The sequence below is a fragment of the Taeniopygia guttata genome, chromosome 1 (genome assembly GCF_048771995.1).
Source record: "Taeniopygia guttata chromosome 1, bTaeGut7.mat, whole genome shotgun sequence".
Taxonomy (NCBI): Eukaryota; Metazoa; Chordata; class Aves; order Passeriformes; family Estrildidae; genus Taeniopygia; species Taeniopygia guttata.
In genome coordinates this window covers 109,495,928-109,518,308 of record NC_133024.1, presented here as the reverse complement: position 1 = coordinate 109,518,308, position 22,381 = coordinate 109,495,928, and the positions used below count along the sequence as shown (strand labels likewise).

General features: G+C 43.7%; 1 long non-coding RNA gene across 2 annotated transcripts; it reads left to right on the top strand.

Moving 5' to 3' along the window:
• Positions 1 to 6,357: 6,357 nt before the first annotated feature.
• Positions 6,358 to 18,769, top strand: LOC116808848 (uncharacterized). Of its 2 annotated transcripts, none has more exons than XR_012058161.1 (3): positions 6,358 to 8,893; positions 10,274 to 10,423; positions 13,353 to 18,769. It is a non-coding gene; the product is annotated as an uncharacterized lncRNA (long non-coding RNA). The 2 variants fall into 2 exon arrangements; XR_012058160.1 differs by lacking the exon at positions 13,353 to 18,769 and adding an exon at positions 10,867 to 12,748.
• Positions 18,770 to 22,381: the final 3,612 nt, after the last annotated feature.

Below are 22,381 nucleotides of genomic sequence, written 5' to 3'. Positions count from 1 at the left end.
TAAGGCAGATAATACCATACACCATCTCCAGGCAGAAGAAGGACAAGAAAGTCACCAAGAGTGGCTTCACCAAGTGACAGAACGCAGGCCTGGTTCGAGGCTCTGTGTGGTGGAAAAATCTCTCCTCCAACTCGTGCTTCCAAAGAAAGGCTCAGCATCTCTTGTTGTGGTCTCAAGGCAGTTTATTGCAAATTATCTAAAAGATTTTCTTGGGCTGCTGTGGTTTGCTCAGCAGCTCAGGCAGAGGCACACACACACCCTGACATCCTCTCTTCTTCTCTCTCCCCGCCCAGGGCTGCTGCTGTCTTTTATATGCTACATTACATGTTAAATGTTTACAGTTTTTCCCCCAATACCTACTACCTATATTAAATGGTGCCTTTCTACTCTAAACCAATCTGTGAGTGCCAACATCACCAAGAACATGGAGGTAAGGAAGAAGAAAGAGGGAGGACAGGACAGGCCCAAATCCCTCCATCTTAAACCCTCTGACCCCCATGTACAAAACCTAAATCCTGTACAGGTGTTAAAACCACCCTGTACAACACTAAAAAATTCTTCCCTTTACTTTGTGACTACTTCTACTATAACATCTAAACTTTTGTGACTTCTTGTTCTTCCTGCAAAGTTGGTAAATCATTCCATGGTTCAAACCCAAAATCACAGCTGTTTCCAGCTGCCTGCCAGGGTCTCAAATGCTTCTGACCTGGGCCCGGAACCTCCAAAAATGCCTGAGGGACATTTTGAGTTCCAACAACCAAGGGAAAGGCATGGTTGAACTTCTGTGATGAAATGACAAGCCTGATAGGTGAGGAGAGAGCAGTGGACATCACCTAGACTAAAGTAAGGCTTTTGACACTCTCCCATGTAAGATCCTTATTGTCAAGTTGATAAAGTGTGGACTGGATGAGCAGACAGCCTGGTGCACTAAAATCCTGCTGAACAATCTGGCCTGAAAGATGGGGATCAGTGACATGAAGTGTAGGTGAAGCAGCTTTACAGAGAAGGCCCAGGGGTCTCAGTGAACACTGGGTTGAAGATAAGGCAGCAACATCCCTTCAGCAAAAGCAGCCAAAGATATCCTGGGCTGGAAAAAGCACTGCCAGCAGGTGAAGGGAGGTGATCCTTCCACTCTCCTCAGAACCAGGCATGTTGGACCAACTTCAGCAAAAAGCCATGGCAAGGATGTTTAAGGAACTGGAGCATTTCTTCTGTGGGGAAAGACTGAGAAAGATGGGACTGTTCAGCCTGGAGATAAAAAGGCTCAGAGGGGATCTCATCAATGTATGTAAATACCCAAAGGGAGGGTGAAAAGAGGACAGGGCCAGGCTCTTGTCAGAGATGTCCAGTGACAGGACCAGAGGCAGTGGCACAAACTGGAACACATGAGGCAGGAAACACTTTTTCACTGTGGGGGTGACAGAGCACTGGCACAACTTGCCCAGGGATGTTGTGGAGTCTCCATCCCTGGAGATATTCAAAAGTTGCCTGGACATGGTCCTGAACAACTGGTTCTACGTGATCCTTCTTTAGCAGAGGAGTTGGTCACTAAATGACCTCCATGTCCCCTCCAACCTCAACTATTCTATGATTCTGTGGTTTGAGCTGCTGGCTTCTCAAGAGCATTTTGTAATTTCAAAGTCTTCAGTGTTTGGTGTATTCAGATATTGCATATCACCAATACAGCTTCCAGCTGGGGGTGCTGATGTGGCACATCACTGACTGTTCATCCGATGAAAAATTGTCACATCATGGTTTGAGCTGCTCAGATCTCCCAGACTGGGTTTGATATTATAGTTAAGGTGATCTTTGGACTGGCTGATTTGAACAGTTCTGCCTGGAGAGGTGGAACCAGAGGGCTTATGAGACTCAGCTGAATTCAGCCATAATATCCTATGACAGATCCAGCTCTGACCAACAGATCTGCTCTTCTTGAATGTCAAGAAGCATCTCAGTCTCTTCCTGACCCTGAAAGTGACAGAATAAAAAATCATAGCTCTTTCTAAATGTTACTAATTCATGGCACTAGGAAAGATGTGCCAGGTATTTAAATGGGGGTATCTGGCATTATCTTCTTCCTCTGTTACAGGAACATCACAATGATTTACACTGAGTTTTCAGTATCAGCCTCAGGAACACTTCACATATCATGGAGTTATGGTCCCAGGTTTTCTGCAGACCCATATCTGCCTTGCTTACCTTTATTCCTCATTTTTGAGATTCTCTTTCCCTATCACAGCACCTGCAACCCTGTCTGTGTTGTATGAAAGTACAGTTTCCAGAGATTAAGATTGTCCCTCAGGAGAAAGGCACAGCTACAGCAAATTGGCACATATGGGCTATTTCTAACGTTGCTTCTAGTAATTTTGCAGCTGATTACATGGCACCTTGGTTCAGTCCAGAAAGCACCAGTACTAATTCTAGTCCTTGGAAAAAATAACAAAAGAGGTGAGTGATTTGCCATCTCACGCTTTCTTCATCCAAAACCACCTGTTTCAATTCATCAGAGCACCGCCAAGCAGCTTTGTGAATTCAAACCTTTCTTCTGAAAGTCAAACAAAGTTGTTAAAGGACTTAAAACCCTGACATTTTGACTTTGCAGTCATTATTTTGGCTGCTGTTTTCCATATGCCTACCCTGTTGAGGGAGGATCTCTGTAAACTTCTGCACTTTGTGTAGAGAATAAGAAATTACTTTGGTGGAAGTGGTTACAAAGGTGCATACAGGAGAAATTTGTTCTGAGGGTCTGGTCTGAATGGCCTCCATTTAAAGGTTCTGGTTAACCTGTGTGACTGAAACTCAAAACACGCACTGGTGGCTTTTCATTTGTGCACTCAGAGGAGGTAGAAGCAAGAGGACACTATGGATGGTGTGGCCAAGGGCAGCAAACAGGCAGGCAGGGGTTCAGCTATTCATTTTCTAATGGTGTTTCTCTAGCTCTCATTTGAGCTAAGACTCTCACAGGAGACTTCAGCCTGTTGCCAGTGCAGCAGATTTCCAATCCACTGTAGCTATCACATAAGAAAATAAGAACTATAGGTTGAAAAAGAGTATGAGAAAGCAATTCTGTCTCCTTGAGAGGCGTAAATGGCAGCTGATCTGAGAGGGACAGCAAGAACTCTCAGCATAGGCTTCTTCTACAAAGGCTCACAGATGGCCTTACCCTGAGCCTCCCCTCCAGCCATGGACAAGCACACACCCCAGTGGGCTGTACTGGATGAGAAAGGTTAAATCCATCAGGTCTTTGTGGTGGCCACATTCTCTCCTCAGCGTGAAGAATCTGCTCAGTGCTGGGGCAAGCTCTGGCCATGGGCAGATGTCCTGCAGCCAGGCAGCAGCAGCAGGGGAGGTGTCTGTGGCGGCAGAGTGGCTGCTCTTCTGCCAGTTGTACATCTTCTTCAGGTCTCTGATCAGCAAACCACCTTCAGTGCCTCTGGATTTGCCCTTACACTCTTCCAGACAGTGGCTGTGTGGAGCAGAGGTAAGCAGAGCCATGGCAGATCCAAGGGCCAAGAGGGACAGCAGCCATGCGGTGCAAAGCTCTAACTTCACCATTTGCCCCAGCTGCCTGCAGAGCGTGTCGTGGCAGCCAAATCACTCAGGAAATGTGCTTTGCCCAGCACTGTCACCCACCAGCACAGGCATTCCTGCAGAAAACATCTCTGCCTGATGCCTTTTGCTGCCCCAAAGGGCCCAGTCCCAACCCTGCCCTGCTTGAGCCCAACTGCTCACCTTGAGTCAAACCAGGGAGTGGTTTAGTGACCCTGGGTGCAGATTCCCCGTCCTTATTCACTGTGAGCTGTGCTGTAGGCAGTTACAGCCCCATGGAAATCAATGGGATAATGAATACTAATAAGTGGAAAGCCATAGTGGGAGAATCTGGCAAAACACCCGTCCTTGCCCCAGGAGTGGGAGTTCCTCAGCTCCCTGCCATTGTCACCCAGTTTGGGGGGCCCTCACGAGCCTGTGGAAAGCCAGATTTTGAATATTTACAAGCAGCATAAAAATTGGCCCCAAAAATCACTTTCTCATCAGTTTCACTAAGCCGTCATTATAATGTAAATTGCAAAATTGGAAGGAATTCAGAGACAAGCAACAAATACGACTAAAGGGGTTGGAGGATTGATTTATGAGAAAAGATTAAAAGACCTAAGAATTATGCAGTTTGACTAAATGATGACCGTGGGCCTGATCTTGCAAACTTTTCCCATAGATGGCTCTCCACATTAAAGAGCAAGTATGATTTTAAAATAGCTACCATGTCCTCCAGTAAGAAGTTCTGCAAATCAGTATTCCAGACTAAGACAGAGGGGAGCATTAGTTTTCATCTTGCAGCTAAGAAAGTAAAAAATTCTAGTACAAAGCTCAAAGATCGTTTTCATTTCTGGGGGATGATATTTGTCAAAAAAAAAAATTCTGAATTTATTTACATCAGAAAGAAATGGGAGGTATTTAAATACTTGAGGTCTGAAAATGACCAGTGTTACAGGACTGATAGAAAATCGATGATTTTCCCATGCTAGCCTGTTAAATGTCTTTATTTGTACCTTTCTTAACTGATGAATTGCACAATTGTATGAGTTCTACACAGCTTTTAGTGTTTTTGAGGATCTGCTTAAGCTGTAGAAAACATTATAGAGATGTCACAGGACCAAGCATACAAAGCAATTCAAAAGAGAGAAGAAAGCAACAGGAAAATGAGAGATGCAGCACCTCACAAGAAGAGGTACAACACCAAGTCCTAAACTGCTTTCCTGCCCCATGGCATGGCTGTGTTTGAAACACCAAGATACAGTAGTATATCACTTGCCAAAGCATGGTTTCAATACTGTTTTAATAATTATCACACGATGAAATAAATAAGATTTATCATGATTGGGAAGTAGGTCTTCCTAAAGAAAAAAAATTGGAAGTATTTTCCTTAAGGTTGGATTGAAATATTTTACTTCAGAAAAAATAACTTTCTTTTTGTTAAATTTGGGAAACATCAGGACCTTCAAGTTATTTTCAACAGGCATGGTTTGTATGGCCATAAAAACTTCAACAGGTTAAAAATGAATATACTATTTTATAAAGCACAAATTTTTTAAAATGCCATGTGAATCAGAATCTAAACCAACATTGAATCAAAACGTAATGAAATCAGAAGCAAACCCAAAACTACTATAGAACAAAATGTAGTAAAAAGAGGGGGGAAAAAAAAAAAGGCAAGAAAAAATTTTGTGGTTTGTCTCAACCTAAGCAAAATTCCACTCACTTTTTACCTGTCTGTCCATCTCTAAAATCCATCACTCATCAGGCTCTTGCTTTGGGTGGCTAACAGACATGGACACGGATTCAATGCGTGACTGGCTCTGCAAAATAGAGAGCATGTAAATAATGCCTCCAATCTTGGCACAGCAACTGAAAATCCTCACAGTGCTGGTCCCTAAACCAAACCTGGCCCAGAGAGATATGTCTGAGTCCACCTTGTGATGGAGAAAGCAAGTTCCCAGCATCTCCAGGAACAACCTCAGTGATTGAACAGATTTGTATTTATATCAGCAAGCAGAGAAGTAATGCCTATTTCAGAGGCCCTGGAGCAAAGAAAAAACCCACCTTATCTTTCCCAAAAACCTCACAGCTGCTTATCTGAAGCAGTTCATGACAGTGAAAGAAGTGGATAACTGTGTCATGTAATGCTGCAATGAGATTTTTAAAGGCAGGCATGATTTCACTTAGGCAAGCAAGGGAAGGGTGAGTCAGCAGAGGATTTTGTAAGAACGATCCACAGCTGGCTTCAGCGTGGTGGCTCCAGCGTGGCAAGCAAGGCAGGCTGGCTGCTGGGCTGGGATGGTGCCAGCTGTGACCCTGACCTGCCAGGACACAGTCACCAAAGTCAACAGGAGAGAAGCAACACCTGAGGAAAAGTGCTGGGTCAGGGAAAGCAAATGCCATGGCAGAAAAACACCAAAAACCTTGGTAAGCCAGGGTAGGTCCACCACGATCTTCATCCTCCCTCCCATGGCTGTTTCCTATTGCACTTCCCTGATTCCCACAAAAATTCCTCTTATGGAGGAAGAGGAGGATGAAGAGGAAGAGGGAGAGAAAGGCTGTAGGAGGCCTGGGAGATGATGCCCTCCTTCCCAGCTCCTCTTTCACAAGTCTGGGTCCCCCTTCCCCAGTGGGACGTGGCTGATGACCAGCACTTTCCCACCCACCACAGTGCCTGGCTGGAGCCAGCTGCTCCAGCACTGCCCGGGAGGCACGGCACAGCAGGATTGTCCAGCCCCCAGGCAATGCTGACACAGACCCATGGAGGAATCCCACCCAGGAGCCCACTTGCAGGGAATGATGCTATGATATAAGAGTATCACAGAATCACAGAATAATGAGGTTGGAAGAGACCTCTAAGATCATCAAGTCCAACCTATGCCCTAACACCTCAACTAGGCTATAGCACCAAGTGCCATGTCCAGTTTTATTTAAACACATCCAGAGATGGTGATTCTACCACCTCCCTGGGAAGACAATTCCAGTGCTTTATTAGTCTTTCAGTGAAAATTTTTTCCTAATATCCAACCTGTACCTTCCCTGACATAGCTGAGGCTGTGTCCTCTTGTTCTGTCAGTGCTGCCTGGTGGAAGAGACCGACCCCACCTGTCTGCACCCTCCCTTCAGGAGTTGAAGAGAGCAATAAGGTCACCTCTGAGCCTCCTCTTCTCCAGGCTAAACAACCCCAACTCCCTCAAACATTCCTCACAGGGTTTGTGTTCCCAGCCCCTCACCAGCCTTGTTGCCTCCTCTGGACGTGCTCAAGCATCTCAAGGTCCTTCCCAAACTGAGGAGCCAGAACTGGACACAGCACTCAAGTACAGGGGAAGAATGACCTCCCTGCTCCTGCTGGTCACACAATTCCTAATGCAGGCCAGGATGCCACTGGCCTTCTTGGCCACCAAGGCAAGAGTAGGTGAGTCTGTGAGTTCCCAATGAAGGGCAGGTAGGTGTCCTTCCCTCCCCTCCAAAGTTGGGGATATCATGGCCTCCTCTCTCTGTCCCTGTGCTGCAGGAGGAAGCAGGAGCATCCAGGAAGGAGCCATCAGGGTCTCCTGTCACAGACAGAGCACAGCCTCTGCTCCATGGAGGGCGGTGATGGAAGGAGGAACTGAGAGGCACAACCTCTGCAGACCATGGAATTCTACCTGTGGTCTGCAGACCAAAGTTTCACCAGGTTTATTTCCTTCTCACCATCCCTTTTTCACATGCCTCTGGCATAAATATCCTACACAAGTGCGTCCTGCCTCAGGTCTACCCAACACAAGCAACACCTCAGCCAGCCCCAGGATACTCAAGAGGTAACATGAAAACACCTTCAGCGAGAGAAAAGGAAGTATTGAATAGGGGATGGTGAGCAAGATAAAAAACTGGATGAAGATTAAAAGAACTGTGGATTTATTCACAAAATTTGGGGGGTTTATCAACCCTAGTTTTTATAATAACCCATGCTTTCCAGTACATTTTGCCATGTGAACTCTGATAGGTTTTGATGCTTTAGTCAGATATTGCTGTTCTACTTGATATTTCCTCTGGTTATTCCTGCACAGGTTCACACTCACCATTGCGTTTCTTTCTCTTTTTTTTTTTTTTTTCCTTGCAAGAAACTCATAATCAGCGTCCCTGAAAAACTCTGCAGTTCAAGAGTGCCATCTTGAGGCTTCCTACATATAAGAACTATGTGCTGATTGAACCTCCCGTATTCAGGGAGTTATTTACATTTAAAATATCATTTTAAAAGGCATGAGAATATGTACAGAAGAGCAGTTAATTTCTGCTGTGTATTACCTGGAGTTAAGGGATCCAGCCAACAGAAATGTCACCCACAGTCAAGATTTTCAAAAGCAAACAACACTAGTGAGTGCTCTGCTTTGGGATATACTATTTGAAATGCCTCAGAAAATACCTGTTGTTCAGACTGTGCTCATTTCCAGCCTTCTGAAAAATCAATGAACTTCCAAAGTGTTTTAAGCCAGGTACTGAAAATGAATAATTATTGTTTTAATTTTTTTTCTATAAGATGCATTTTGTATATTTAAGTTAAAGGCAAATTTAGAGGGAAAATAAGACTATGGCTTTCACAATTATTTTAAGCTGATATGGGGAGAATATTGCTTTAGATATTCCCATGCTTTAAAATAAAGGACAAACCTTCACGCTTTGGAGTACAACTTATGGAGTTATTATGAAATCTTTCTCGTTCTACAGCATAGTCCAGACAGCCATAATTTATCCCTGCAGGAGAGCAAATGGGTAGGTTGCTACAACAAATCATGCATAGGTTGGGAATTTACCGTTGAAAGTGGGATGTTGCTTTTCACTCTTCCTGCTGTAGCTGCCAGGTGGCTTTGGGCTTGGGAAAAGGATGCGTGCCAGCACGTTCACAATGAAGTGCCCTAAGGATGAGGCGCCACAGGAAACCAGAGACCCTCAAAAATATGCATTGTTAGCACCACAAATAACCCCATGTTTCCTTGAGATATTTTTCATTTGGAAGCCGAGCAGAAATGTAAACCTTTCTGAAAGGAATTGCCCGTGATGTACATCCCCCAGTTATCAGGACTATCAAAGTTGCACAAGTATGCTCCTTTTGGTATTTTTACAAGAATTTTAGATTGCTTTAGATGGGAAGTCATAAAACTGTGAATTTGACTGAAGTCCAGATGAAAAGCTATCTACCTCCAGCTACAGGAAGAAGTCCTGCTTGTTTTCCAGCAGCAGCAGACTGCAGCAGAAGGTAATTTTATCCTCAGCATTTTGTACAGCTACGACACATCTCACAAAAGAAATCCAGCATCGGCTCTGATCATCCTTAAACTATCAGGATCTGAGTCATATCCCGGTCTGGAAGGAGGAGTGGGTAAGGAACTAATTTCCCTTTCACAGCAAAGAAAACCACAAATTTAATTATTTTTTTTTCTTGCTTGGAAGTCCAAAACACCTTGCCAATAGTTGGTGAAGATGTGTCAGATCTTCTGAATGGGGTGGGAGCACCTTGGGACAGCCCATGGACTGCACATCCCACACAGATCTCCTTGTGCTGCTGGCCAGGGCAGCACCAGGATGACTCGGGATGAAAGGAAGGATTTTTTAGTAGTCCAACAGAGCCTAAATAAGACAGCCACAGTCCAGGGGTTAGAGCAAATGAGGTCTATCTCCACAAAGAGAGGCCATTTTGGAGATGTGGGTAGGGTTAAACACGTTCACAGCCTGATTCTGGGTGTAGCCTGTGTTATTAATTGAGGACTGACACACTGCTGAGCATGAATGGTGCGGCAGAGTCTGTCTCTGTGTGAGTGAGAGATCGCTGAGACTGAGCTGGGAGCTGGTTCACTTGGAAACTATGGCTTGGGAATGAGCCAGGTGTCTATTTTGGGGCTCTTCATAGGCTGGAATTGCCTGCAGTCAAGCTGGACTCCTTTCTAGGACAAGCTAAAATGTTGCTCTGTCTTCTAGAGGAGCAAAGAGCAGGAATACTCCAATAACTAAAAAGATTTCAATTTAGTTGGCTCTTAGCTCTAGGCATGTTCAAATAATTTTAAGCCTGCTGCTGTAATTTATATTATAAATTCCCAGTGACAATTGGGAAGCTAATCAAAAGGTTCAAGAAGATTTACACAAAAGTTAATTCCGCAGTCTAATCAGCTACTGAAAGGTTTTGAATGTGGAAATTTTGACAATTATTTAGCCAAATGTTACATTTACATTTGCCAACGAGGGATGAAATTTGAGTACATGTTAATATCCTTTTGAATGTTTCATAAAATTTGCATTAATCAAGGTATTACTAAGTTGTCTTCAACATTTTTTGTTTTGCAGTCATTGCAGTGCATCGTAACATATCTTACGTGGGTTGTAAAAGGATGACATTGTGTCCTATCACATCTTTAAATTGCATTCTAAGCAAGTATTTTTGCTTGTGTTGGTATGAAATCTAAATGTTCTGGAAAATTGTAATTTTGGAGCCTTTTTCCTTTCTCTTATTCTGTACCTTCTTAAAGTATTTTACATACTTGACATTCATATGTACGCCTTTCTACAAACTTGATTTATAATTATAAATCAAAAGTAATTAGTGCTACCTTCTAAAATGATTCATACAATTAAAACTTTAAAGTTTTTTCTATCAAAGTTAATAAACTTTTTCCTCTGAAGAGATAAAGGGGTAAAAGAAGAAGATTTTTTTTACAACCACCGGCCAAAGACTAACTACTGACAGTGATTGGGGTGATTTTCCCAGGTTATGTTCAAAAATAGGACTGAAGGACACACATCAGGAGACAATCATTTCACTGGAAGGAGAAGAACAGCTTGTCTGACTTGAGTTAAGCCATCACTGCAGTGATTTGGAGTGGTAAATGCAGGAACATTCCGGGGATATAGCTGTGAGGTAAGAAAACCATTAGCGGTTTCAGAAGATATTTCTGCCAGGGACATGCAGATCATTTTTTTCTATTCCTGCATGTGTAAGAAGTATTTCCAGGAGAACTTAAATAGCATCACTTGCTTGAGAGTGTTGGAGCTCATGCAATGAGAACAGAATATGGAAATTAACAAGTAATAGAAAAGAAAACTGTTGTTTCAAACACTCTCCATGCATTGGGAAACACAGTGAGCTCCACCGGTGCTGCCATCAGCAAATGCCAACTGCACATTGTGAAACGCTGGGTATAGCTCTGTGATAAGCTTATGTACATATTTCTCTGCTTTAAGCAAAGAAACTTGAGGAATGGGACCTACAAGAAAGATTGTCCTTGAAGGAACTCTGAAAAAATAAAGCCACGTAGAACCTGTATATAATCCTCTTACATTTATGCATTTTTTTTGATCCAGTTGTAAAGTAAGATGCCAAGTTCACCTGCCTGCCGGTCTAGAGCTAGAGAAAAGTGGAGAGGGATGTAAGCGAAGACACCTAACCAACCTTGTGAGCAAATAAGTGAAAAAATCATTTCAAAGAGAGAGTGTGTGTGTCCACATGCAAAATTTTACCGTATGATTGATAGTATATATAAATACACATATGCTACATTACAGCTGACTGAATGATTGTTCTGCAGTCAACCCCAAAATTATACAAATGGTAACTTGCAAGTGTGTGTAGGCTGTGAGTTCCTCATGGTGTGAGGAGGCACCATGAGTGTTATGTTCACCTTCACCAGTCATCATCCAAGCCAGCTGTGATACAAAGCCAACAATGTCAGTTCAACGAGACTGAAATTAAAAAAACTAATTGTAAAGCTGTCCATATTAAAAATCAAATCAAATAAAAAAATACATATATGGCTCTGTGTGCAACATCAGCTGTCTTAAGGGGATCCACTGTTTCTGAGTAAAAGACACCAGTGCTAAAGGTCTCCAGCCTCACCCCTTGGAGCAAGGCTGGTGCCTTCACCAGCTGGACACTTTGCACCAATTCATGTCACACCTGTGGATGTGATGATGGGGACAACAGCCACTGACTAGGGGACAGAAGGGAAAAAACCATACAGAAAGCTGTGCATGCCTTTTTCCTTTGCTAATTTTCGATCTTACCCCAGGGGAAGATGTTCAGTTTGCCTGTTAAAAAGCTGAAGATCCAGATGGGAGAAGGCTGTAAGCAAGACGGCTGTGGCTGCTGGCATTCCTAAAGCAGAGCCACTAACTTCTCATTCAGAAACAGTTTTAACAGTGTTAAAATTAAGGTAAGCAGAGGAAGTTTGCTGAACACTTCTTCCATCACTGTGGCCATCAGTGGGACTGATAGCAATTGTAAAAAATTAGTGCAGAAAAGATCAGCTGCAAACATAGGCACAACCTCAAAGTAACTCCTGAGTATTATTTTTTCTCTGGAGAAGACTGCCCAGTCTCCCAGGAAACCAAGTTTGGCTACATCCTCCTCTTACCTTTCATGTAATGTGTCAATAACTATTTATAATTGTTTTTTCCTCCACATACAGTCAGAATACACATTAACTCCAGGCAGCAGCTTTTTCTTTTTAAAGTCGGTGGAAACACAGGTTTCAATTTCCTCCCTGTTTCTGATTTATGATTAATACATATCTCCTTTGCAATGGCTCATATGCTGTCACTTTTGAACAGAAAAGCACTAGGGAACTTCCAACTTTGAAATTAATTACAGGAATAAAGGCTTCTCTGCCTATTTTCTAATTATCCCTTTCTTTGTTAATGCCAAATAATGCCTTTAGCATCTTCCTGGAAAAAGTCTCATTGATCGCACTCTGTGATTATAGTGCTTTTATCTCCCATCTGTGCTGTGAAAGCTACAGGCCTTCCATTTCCAAACCAAAAACCTCCATGATTAAAATCATTAATACAAACAATAAAATAAAATACAGAAATCTGTACAGGTACATAATGCAAGCCACACACAAGGCAGCCTTATCTAGTCATGGGTGAAGGAGGAGAAAAAAAAATGGCATGACTCTTTGATTGAAGGACAAATTAGACTTTAAACTAACCTAAGAAATTTTGCAGACACTGAGAAAACTCCCAAGCATTAAGAGTCCCCTGGTGAGATGGCTGGACAAAGGTCACATCCCAACCAACACTGAGCTCTGGAGCAGAGCAGTTGTGCTGCTTCACTGCTCACATGTGCCCTTTGCTAACCCTCTGCTTCAGCAGAAGGGGTTCTCACAGGTCAGGGTGTCATTCCCACCCACCCTGGCCTCCCCAAAATGCTGGGAGAGCAAGGAGGATCCTGGAGATGGAGCTGGAATTGAGACCAGAGCCAGGAAGAAAAGGTGTCTTGCCAAGCTCAGAGATCAGGACATGAGCACCCTGGGGTGTCAGCCCAAGGAGGCAGCAGCAATCTGTCTGTCCACCTCCCCCTGCCCAACACAGGGAACCAGCAGGGATGGAGTGATTGTGGTTTTACAAGTTATTCAGTCATCATCCAGCTTTGCCAGGTGTCTCTGGGACCAGAGCTCAGAGAAGGGAGTTTCCCAGGGTGACATCTCCCTGCACACATGGCAAGCACCTGGTGACTGCTGCTGCTCCACTTCCCCTTGAGATAGGGAGCAGCCTGTGCTCTGGGAGCAGTCACTTTGCAGGAAGAGCAAAGGACAATCTGTGCTTGCTTGGAACACCCCACCCCTCCTGCCACACCTTGTTCTGTGCCCACCTGCCACAGCCTCCTGGGGACACCAGGGCAGGGCCAGCAGCAGGGCTGGGAGGGCTGGAGGAGCTGGATTTCCAGGACAGAGCTGTCAGCACACTCCAGGGATCTGCCAACATTATGAAAGTGCACGTGTGTCATTTTTTTGCTGCACACACCTCATGTCAGACCTTGTTCTCTCTGGGTTTTTTTTGCTTTATCTCAGTTTTGGCTCCACAGCTTGTTGTTCTCTAGCTTGTTCTCATGATCCTTTGAGTTGTGCCATGGTGCTTTGAGCTGCTTGCAAAAGAGTTGGCAGAGAGCTCCTGTTTTTCTCCTGGTGTGATTTAAGCACTGAGAGCTGGAGGGGATGACGTTTGTGCAGGTTACTGACCTGGAGGCCTGGAAGCCTCCTGGAAGAGGATGATGAACTGTTGTATAATGGAGAGTCCAAAAAGTACACTGAAAGCTGAATTACAAACACCTGGGGAGCAGTGGTGCTCTCAGCTCCACCTCCCACACCCTCCATTGAAATGTGTGAGTTTACTTTCCATTGCTTCCCTGTTTTTTGGTTGGGTTTTTTTTGTTGTTGTTTTTTGGGGTTTTTTGGGGTTTTTTTTTTTGCCATTACAGAAAAGTCTAAAGCTTTTCCAAGGGAAATATTAGTAAAGTGTCATGGAGGATCATCAGTAACACAGCCCTGGGTTGCCCCCCCTCAAACAGGATCCCAACAGCTCAAAAACAGCTTCAAAAAAATCACATCATAGCAGCAGCAGCAGCAGCAATAAATGTCTGATAAAGCAATCGGAGAAAGTTTCATGACTTTTAAGACAATGTGTGCTGTCAAAAAGAAAAAAAAAAAATCCTCCCATGTGTTTAAGTGTTCGTTATGCAAAAAAAAAAAAAAAAAGGTCTATCTTTTTTGGCAATTTCTTGAAGGGCTTGATGTTTCTTGGGTTTTCTTCAAAGAAGAGCCACAGAAACCAGTTTGAAAATGAGCACATTCTTTGTAATACCTAAAATTAACAACGGTGAGGCCCCAGTCTAGACCTGATTCACTTCTTTAAAATTAGGTTGGCCTGCACTTTTCATTTATTTACTCACCCAAGCAGCCCAAGGGAATATTCTTCGTGTGTGAAGCAAAGCACGTGCCCTTGCAAGAGCAGATTTTATGTCCCTAAAAGCAAAAACGTAATGCTGCAAATGAAGGAATGCCTCATTAGAATTGCATTTACTTTGCCACAAATGCCAGCCAAGAATTTTTTTTTTTAAACATATACCCACACTTATGGCTTCCAGATATATTCTGCTACCAAAAAAGGGGCCACAAGTGGCCTGTGATATGATCCCTTGTCTAAGGGTGTCTTTGCAGCTCATTAAAGAGATGCCTAAGGAGCACGTAAGCAATGGGATGTGGGGAAAGAAAGAGGTGGAGGATGGCTGGCAACGATCACAGTTCAAGAACAATTCAAAGAACAATGGGGCCTAGGTTGGGATTCTCATCTCTTTCTTCACACAACTTCCCACGAAGAAATACTCTTCCCCACAGACAGTTCCATCACAGCAAGAACTACGGATCAAAAGCCAGCCTTGAAATAGCTTTCTATTAACATTTGTTCTAATAAAACGAGCTTTGGATGAAATTTCAGTTCTTGAAATTACAGCAGATTTTTTTTTCTGGTTGGATTCAGTTCTGCTTTCCCATCCACATTTTGCTGTAAGCAAGGTTACGGCCAGCTTCTTTTATCTCAGTGAAATTTTGCCTTCGTGGATTAGGAAAAAAAAGACAGTGCAGTGTTTGTTGTAAAACACTGCCAGGAATTCCCCCAGCTAACGCTCCTTTGCTTCTCTCCCAATAGGTAGAAACAGAACATTTTGCTTTTGGAATGGGAATAGTTTGCATATTGCAGCTGGGAAAAGCACATCACTTTCTGAACTCTGGGAGGCAAAGGCAGCCTAAGGAGGCACTTGCAGGGGTGCCTTGCAGAGAGATGTTAACTTGGGCTCCCACAGACTGCTGTGACTCTCCATGCCAAGAGGAAAATGTATTCTATTTGCAAAGTGCAGGAAAGTTGCAGAATGTTTCTGAAGATTGGTGGCTGCCCTGTGAATTCACTCTCTGCCGAGTTCACCAAGCAGTCAGCTGCTGAAAGAGCCTCTGAAAGTTTTCATTGAGCTGCTGGCTGCCTCCCCTCACCAGCTATCTTCCTGACTGAGGTTAAATAAGGACAAGCCTTTAAAACTCTACTATCTTAAAACAAGTTACCTTATTTTTTGCTGATTTGGCATCTATTTCCATGGAAACAGGAGCAAGAACTAGAAGCCAGCAGCTGAAGTTGGCTACACCACTGCTCTTGGCTTGTTCTACTTCCATTTCCATGGAAACTGATGCAAAATCACTGCAAACTAGGCAAAGTTTGTTGTTTGTTTTGTTTTTTTTTTAATTAACCCTTTCTTGATTTTCCAGTTCCAAATTAATTTGCTGCCAGAAACACAGGCACAGAGTCACTGGAATTGCAAGGAGGAGCAGCACAGATGCCCTCAGGAGCCTGTGCAGGTGTTTGCATGTGAGGGAATGTGTACACTTCACTTCCTAACATGAATCTTCAAAGTAATCTCCAATTTACTGTGAGGATGCTAAAGAAAAAGAAGTGTGTGATGTAAGGGAGGGTAAAATCCATGATTGTCCCCCGTGGAGGTTAAAGACAGAAGAAATAAATTGGCAATAGAGGGAAGCAGTTTGATGAAAAGAAAAGGCACTTCTTGCCTACGGCTTTCTACGTTTTCTAGAGTTTTCTAGACTATTTCTCCTCTGAAGACATGCATGATCTTCTTTTTGGCTAAAAAACAATTGGAACTCAGATTTTGGCATATCTTTTTATTTTTTCTTTCTTTTTTCCTCCCCTTCTGATCTCGCAGTGTGCTGGAGCACATAGAGCTCATGCCACAGGCTTTCACGGGTGCTGGGTAACACATGAAATTTAATGTGGAGCCAGAGTATTTCAGGCTGTATTACAGAGTTTGGGCAGGCTGGGGTTGACCATGGAGCATGAGAAATGCTGGTTTTCTTTATGTTCATGGCTGAACCTCATCTGAGATTAACTCATCTTTAAGGAATTTATTTATTTACCCTGCTTTATTAGCAGGAATTTTGTGCCTATCCTAAAAAATCTGGATCCAGACATGCAAAGCCCAATGTAATAAAGCATTGAATCATCTATGTGAGTCCTCCAAAAGGCAAAAAAAATATAATTTATGGCCATGCTTTGCTGTTTCACACTTCTTGACCAATGCTTACATGTAGAAAAAGTTTTACAGATAGTAAATCTGCTTAAACCTGGGGGGCTTTTGAGGACTCTCCTGCAATTGATTGCTATTTCTTCTAAAATGCAAGGAGGAAGCCTGGGGGAGAAAATGGCTAAAGAGAATGGAGGTGGCCTAGGTCACACATCTAGTTACCAAAATATTAAAACACTATATTTATAGGCAGAAGAGAATAGAAGCCAAGGTTTTAAGAGAGATGAAAAAAAACCACAAAGCAAATCAATACTTCTTGTGTCTTGATTCATTTTTTCTTCCAATTAATACAGTTGCCAGTTTTAAAGAACCTCTTCATATTTGCACTGGACACAGCAGAACCTGGTCTGTACCAGCTCTGATCCCTGGACAGGAATCGGTGTCTGGATATCAAAAATTGTTTATGAATATGAAAAATTGCCACCTGCAAATGTCAGCTGCATTCTTACAAAAACATTCAAGACTATAGGGCACATACTCCCTTCCTTATGTGGGAAAAACAAAGGTCACTGCCTAAAGTGCATTTGTACTGTTAAAATTCATACTGAAATTCCCAAGTCCTAGCACTGGGTATTGGTCAAAAGCGCTCCCAAGGTTACTCAAAGCACACTCCACATCTTTCTCCCAAACTGCTTCTCCTTCCATCCAGACAGCTGGATTGATACAGCTGATCAAAAGAGAGATTCCAGTCTGAGGGACAGAAAACAAATGGTGCCAAACAATGGTTATCTAGAAATAAAGTTGTGGTTTGACAAATTTATGGCTTAGCAGTCTGCCACTGGATCAAATATCTGTCGTGTTTTATTCTTTCAGGGCATATTTTTAAAAGATTTTTTTCATTTATCAAGTAACTTATTCAGGAGGAATCTTGTCATACCTATATTTTAAAAGTGTTTCACTTTGGTCTTGGAAAGCAAGCTAGTTTTTTTAACAGCTCTGGTTCATTGGCCAACCTATTCCAAAAGGTTCTCCCTGCCATGTCATTTCTATTTTAGAAGACCATGTTTTGTCCTGCTTCTGCCCCTCAGAGGAAGATGACCAAAAATCTGACCAACACCAGAAAGTCTGCATTATGTTTGATCCTTTTAACTACTGGGATGCTGAACAAATAGCACATATCCAAGAAACATATTGTGGGTAGGTCTTTCCCCTCTGAAAAATTGTATGACGTGAAAATATTTCTGTTTTTCTATAGGAAGAAATTTTTATTTATTTATTTATTTAGCCTAGGAAGTGATGCTTTGTTTATTTGTTGCAGTATCACCAAAAAAAAAAAAATCAGGAGGCAGGGGCTGGTGTTGCAGCTGCAGTGATGTGGACTTGGACTGGACCTAAGGAGCTGCTTGGTTTGTACCAGTGGTCAAGGAGCCCATGCAAAGTCACCACCAAGGACAGCTGCTCCTTGAGGAGGAGCTTTGCTCCCTTCCCAGGCAGCTCATCCTGGCCTCTTCCCCTCATGCATTGTGCAGGGAGTGACCAGCACACCCCGTTCTGGTGTGCAGCCAGAATATTCTTTTCACTGTCATTTTCCCTTAGGCTTGAGATTCCTGCATCTCATTTTTCTGTCTGTGGATACTGATGCACCAAAATCCAGGATCCTCTTCCACAGTTTTTGCTGCTTGGCATGGTCTCCTGTAAATGCTGCAAACACCAGAGCAGCTGATAGCATTCAGTGGCCTTTTGTACTGATATTTCAGCCTCTCACAAAATAGAACTGGCCTTCTGTGTTGATTGCAGTGCCTGAGGCTTTTCTTCTCACTGGCTTTTTCTTCCAGCTGCCTACCATGTATGTAAAGACTTCCCAAAGAACAACAGGTTTCCTCTTCTGCAGCAGAAGAACAGAGTCAGGGAGAATCCAAAAATACTGCAGATACAGAACAATACCTATTTTTATATATAATTAATATACTCCATTATTATTATCACTTCAGATTAATTACATCCAAGATTATCACACAACAGGAATTATTCCCTGATGAGGGAAAAAAAAAAAAAAAAAGGTCAAATTTGTATCCCACTTTCAGTATTTTGATTGATTCAAAATGTAGAAAAATCCATTTACAAACAACATCAAATGTTCTCATAGAGAACTGAAGTGCAAACATTCTCTGCCAGCTCAGCTGTGGTGTTTCACACCATCCACACCTCAGTAGCTCCTTTTTCTGTCTGTATTTGTAGTCTGGGCAGTGGGGTTTGTTTGCTTGAGTTTTTTCTCCTCCTCTTCCTTTCTCTTTCATCTTTCAGCAAAAGAAAAAAGGAAAGAAACAGGGTGGGGAGAACAAGACTCTGTAACAGTTGTCCATTAAAAATCCAACTGGAACAAAAATTTTCTGTTGCAGATCTCTTCAAAACAGATGTTTCTTTCATAATCATGCAATCGGGAGGAAAACAGAGAAAAAGGAAGTGATCGCATCCTCCCAAGTGCTGTGAGTTTTGTAGCATTCAGAGTCACATTTTTCGTTTTGAAAGAATTGAAAATGTGTCAAGTTGCTCTAGCTAGAAATCCACACATCCAGCCTGAAGTGGGGTTGAAGTGATAAGCAGTTTGATACCAAATCTGTACTGATAATTTAATGATTATCTTGGATGTGATTAATGAAAAATACTATTAATAATAATCATGGTTGCACCACACCCTGAGCTGCTTTCCACCCTGTCCTGCGAAGCCGCTCTGTGTGGCAGCCAAGGTCTTATCCGGGCCCTGCAGGCAGCATGACCCAGGCAGGGATTATTGAGAGCCTCAGGAAGAGCAGGAGCCTCTCCTCTTCCAGCAAAACTTTGATTTTTCCTGTCTATTGTTTCCTTTCTGTGCGTGGCAGTGAGATGCAGCCCTGCTTCAACCCTCCCAACAACCCATCCTTGCTGAGCAGGCTCTTTTGCAAACCTGGGCTGAAGAGGAAGATGAGATGATGTGACACCCAAAATCTGCTGGTTTAGGTTGGCCAAGCAGCAAAATCCCCATGAGCAAGCGTAGGTCAATAACAGCAAAGACCCTGGTGGCAATGTCAGCTGAGGAGCAGCAGTACTGCACCTTCTGCTCCTCTGCAGCTTCATCTGGGATGTTTTGAAACACTTATTGGTGATTATCCCAAACTATTTAATTCATTTTAACTAATTTAAAAGGTCTCCTGCTCTGCAAAGTCATTTTCAGTGTCCCAATGGAAATGACAGTGCACCAATGAGATGGGGAGAGGGAGGCTGCAAGGCTCTGCTGACATGAAACCACCCCTGGGGGCAGCTGGCATTGACCAGGGAAGGTGGGCAATAGACTGGGGTGGAAAGAGGCAGTGGAGAGCAGCTGGATTGCATTAATGGATTGGGTGGAAACTGGGAGGTGGGTTAAGTAAAAGGTGTATTTCATCCCACGAATACTTGGGAAAAATCAGCTTGTGTTCTCCTGATCTCCTCCAGAGCCAGCAGCAAGGGAGGGCAGGTCCTCTCCCCCCTCGCTGAGCAGCTGGAGATCGCAGCCATACCCTCCCAAACCTGCAGGGACTGGGTGGTTTTGGGACCCAGGAGCTATGACCAGAAGTGGGGCTGTATTTCCAGGTGTGTTTCCACACCCCTCATGGCATGTGGGGAAAGGAGGGATCAGAGGCTAGATAAAACCTTTTACCTCTGTTGGTAGAAACCACTCCAAAATCTTTTCTGCAACTGGTCTGACTTCAACAGGGCAGACATTCCTATTGATTATTTTTAGAATTTTTTAGAAGTGACATCTTTTAGAACACTAACGAGGCTTTTCTGTTAGGGCCATGTTCTCACATGGTTAATGGTGTTGCATAGGAGCCTCTCTTGTACAAGTTCTTTGAAGGTCCCATCGGGTTGTTAGGGCCAGCCCTTGGTTCCAGCAGACACCACAGTGATCCATGTCCTGAAAATCCCACATTCTGGCACAAGGAGAAGATCTACAAGGCTTCTGCAGACCTGGCTGTTCTCCACCTGACAACAACAGCTCTGTACCACGTCACCAGAGGAAGGGAAAACAAATACAGGTTTGACATTACCTGCTGAACAACCTCAGTAAAAGAGAGGCTGCTTTGAGGAGTGCAGCCCCTCTCAGAACACTCACCAAGCTGTGGTTTCTCACCTGCCTCTCTGGCTAGTTCAGATATACATCTACTCATTTTTAAGCTTTGGTTTTTCAGTGCTGTGAGCATGAATGAGTGTTTCCTACACACATCATCTGTGCTCAGGGACTGCCCAGCCTGAGCAGAAATGTTTGAGGGAAGGAGAGAGCTCAGACCCTGGGGGTAAATGCAGATGCTAGCAGCAAGCTTGAGGTGGCAATGATGGCCCAGCTCCCATTCTTTGAATAAAAAGTTGCTTTTATAACACTTCAAGGCAATGCAGGTGTGATACTCAGTACAAAAGCACGCTTACACGTGCTGCTCCTAGGGAGACATAAACACTGCCTTACGTGTGCCTGAACTACACAGAAGTGCAAGAACAGCACAGACATCAAGGCATCATTAATAGCACAGAAAGCTCACTGCCCAAGTATTGGGTTTTGTGCCAGACCCTGGGGTTTGCATTGAAAAATGCTCAATTACCACCCCCAGAGGCTGAAGCCTTCCCCTTTCCGTGGGGCAGCAGAGGCTGGGGCACCAGGATGGGAGCCTGGGTGTGTCTGCTCTTAAAATTACAACTGAGGATAAAAGACAGAAGGAAGGCAACTGAATTAGGAAAGAAACTGAAGGGTACGTGGTTTATATATTACGTAATGAAGATAAAGACAGATTGCTGGTGTGTAATTTTGGTACCATCCAGGGAAGAGCTGGGCAGGGAGCAATGTGGGCATGGCCAAATTTGCACAGCTACTGGCAGGAAACAGTGGGCAGGGCTGATTCCTGCAGAGGGGATAGGAACAATGTACCAGCAATAGAAAAGGCCAGGGAGAAACTTCTGGAAGTGGGACACAGCTAATATTTGTTTAGCTCTGGTTCTGTCTCTTTCCACCAACATGTTTCAAAGAGCTTTACAGAGGAGTGTTAGGCCAAATGCAGTGATGGCTCAATGCAGAGCTGTCCTGAATGCACTTGCTGGTGTTTTAGCACTGCCCAGCCCCTCTACTTCACCACTTCTGCAGGGCTCATTATATCCTCCTTTCTTCTCAGCAGGGCTCGTTATCCTCCTCTGGCACTGCTGTACTCACTAGATGAACCCCAAACGTCACCATCTCTATTTTCTGCATAGGGATGCACCAGAGGTGAATCAACCTCCCATGAGGACATGGAGCCAAGGAGAGACCCTGGATCTCCCAAGTGCCACAACTAATGAGTTTCTGTGATTTAAATAGCTGCCTTGCACTGCTAGGATCACCCAGCAGCCTCTTCAGAGAGTGAGGGGTAATCACAGACCCCAACACAGACCCCTGTGGCTCTCACATCCCTTAGTCCCATCAAGCTAAATGCCAGAGGGGATAATAAAGGATGGTTACAGTGCACCTTCTCTTCCATAACAAATGTGCTAGAAAATGGCTTGGCCACTTGGTGTGAGTGGTCCAGCTGGAGGGATAAGAAGTCTCCAAAGCCTCAGTCGGCTCCTCTCTGCTCCCATGGTGAAATATGGCCCAGGAGAGTCTCCCATGTCACTGAAAACACAACAGCTGGAGACAGAGAGGACCCAGGCCCAGTGCCCCCACAGCAATATGTGCTGCCTTGCAGCCAGAGCACCACTTGCTCCTTCAAGGTGTGCTTTCCTGGCCCTGAGCAGCAGCCTGCCAGATCTCCTGGCACAGTCCCCAGCACCCAGGCCAGGATGGGTGTGGATATTCTCAGTTCAGTCAGAGAGAAAAAGAGAAAGATTTCTGCCAGGCTAAGCCTGGGAAAAAGTCTGAGAGGAATATAAACAATCTATTATATTGTTTTTCATTTATATTGTTTATAAATATGTTCTACCACAGTGTACTAATCAGGTGAAATGTTTTTACTTTAAGACCAATGGAGCTAATGTTCA